Source organism: Alligator sinensis, unplaced genomic scaffold, assembly GCF_000455745.1.
Source record: "Alligator sinensis unplaced genomic scaffold, ASM45574v1 scaffold1511_1, whole genome shotgun sequence".
Lineage (NCBI taxonomy): Eukaryota > Metazoa > Chordata > Crocodylia > Alligatoridae > Alligator > Alligator sinensis.
The window spans coordinates 318,242-320,503 of NW_005843139.1; positions in this window are offsets into that span (position 1 = coordinate 318,242).

The window sequence follows — 2,262 nt, forward strand, 5'->3', positions numbered from 1 at the left end:
CCATTCATCCCTCTTTCCCCAAAAACCACCCACCCACCCGCACTATCCTTGCACGTCCTCTCTCCAGCCAGCTAAAGACATCCTGTCTGTCCACCTATGTGTCAGTCTGCCCAATCATCCATCCTTCCCTACCCATCCGCCCGTCCATCTCTCCAGCCCCCTCCTTCCCTCGCCCTCACCCTCTCCAAAGGATCATAGAGAAAAACACGCACATCAGTACAACGGAGCCCAAGGCAAGGCCTAGTAGGAGCCCCCCGCAGCGACAGACATGTCTTGGAGGGGCCTGGGGAGAGGACGGAAACTCTGGGGTGGGTCTGGGAGAGCGTGTCCACCTGGGGTGGGATATGGGCACCCTGTCTCCATGCCCCCTGAGAGTCCCAGAGGATGCTGGGACTGGGGCTTGTTCGCTCCCCGCACAGGATAAACTAGCTCCTGGACAGCTGAGCATAGGAATGGAAAGTGAGCCGCACCCTTGTTTGATGGGCAAACAGAGCCGGGAACAAAGAGGTAAGATTGGAGTGGGGTGGGAATAGAGGCAAAGCAGGATATACTGCATTTTCTCATACAGAAAAAAAACAACCAGCTTCTGGGAACTGGCATGAGTGTAATAGGTGGGGAAATACGGTGAAAAGCAGCTCATGCCTTTTACCGGAGAAAGGGGAAGTCAAGTCCACAGCAGCAGCTAGGGCTCCAGCTTTTGGCTGAGCAGAGGTTGAGTCAGTGGCAGATGAGGCTCCGCGCGCTCTTGGTGAAGCCATAAATCAATGTGCATGTCCTATATAAGGAAATATGGTACAGCATTGATTTGTAGGCCATAAGCCCTGTGTGTGCTACAGCCGGAGGTCACCAACCCTCCCTGCCCCCGAGGTGGGACCGGAAGCCCAACCACCGGACTCCCCCTGTGTTTTCAGGCCCTCCCTGGAGATTCACCAGTTAATGGTGTGACAATTATTTTGCGCGTGTGGCCAGTCTCAATTTACTGTGCAATTCCCCAGTTAATTATGTGCTCATTATTTTGTGTGCGTAGCCGGTCTCCATTTATTGCGCGCTTCACCACCTAATGGTGTGATAATTACTTTGCATGTGTGGCTAGTCTCCATTTATTGTGCAAGTCACTAGTTAATTGCATGGCTTGTGTATGTGGCCAGTCTCAATGTATCGCGCAATTCCCCAGTTAAGTGCGTGATAATTACTTTGCACACATGGCTGGTCTCCATTTATTGCGCGATTCACTAGTTAATTGTGTGATCATTTATTTGCACATATGGTTTCAGTTTTCTTCACGATCCTTCAGTTGTGTGATAATGACTTTGCACACTTGGCTAGCCTCCATTTATTGCACGATTCACCAGCGAATGGTGTGATAATTACTTTGCACACGTGGCTGGCCTCCGTTCATTGCACGATTCACTACTTAACTGCGCGGTAATTACTTTGTGCATGTGGCGGGTCTCCATTTGCTGCACCATTCGCCAGTTAATAGCAGGAGGATACCTTGGCACATATGGCAAATCTCCATTTCTTGCGCGATTCCCCCGTGAATTGTAAGATAATGGCTTTGCGCGTGTGGCCGATTTCAGTTCATTGCGCGGTTCACCGATTAATAGTGTGATAATGATTTTATAAGTGTGGCTGGTCTTGGTATATTGCGCGATCCATCACTTCCAAGTGTCATATATGTAATGTATGGCAGGGGTCTGCGGGATGCAGGAGACGGGGCAAGGCAGATCTAGGGTCTGATCCAAGCAGTCACGGGTTGTATGTTCTTATGGGTGTCTAAGGGGGCAGCTCTCCCCGTCCGAGGGGACATCTTGGGGGCTCGAGAGCGGGACTTGTTTATGGCGCGGCGGCCGTTCTTGCGCTGTGACCATCTCGGATTCCCTTCCCAGGACTACTTGGGTTCACAGCAAGGGGTGGGGAAGGTTGTTATGTCTGGAGTTTCCTCCTTCCCATAAAATCAGTCCCTTGACTCATTAAGCCATAAAAGTGGCAGGGGCGAGAGCCGCGCCCTTGTGATACGTTCACAGCTGCAATGCCTTCAATGACCTTTGCGGACACCCTTGCTTTATGCTATGTCTATAGTACGTGACCGCTGCGGGCCCGTGGAGGGCAGCAATCCGCCCCCCCGAACCAACCCACCACTCAGTGCCGGCGGGGGGGGGCTGTGCCACGCGAGGTCAGAGCTGCGGGCTGCACGTGCGGAGTCGCGGGGGCGGGGCCAGCCCGAGCGGAAGGGGCGGGGCCTGGAGCACGCGAGTTCTT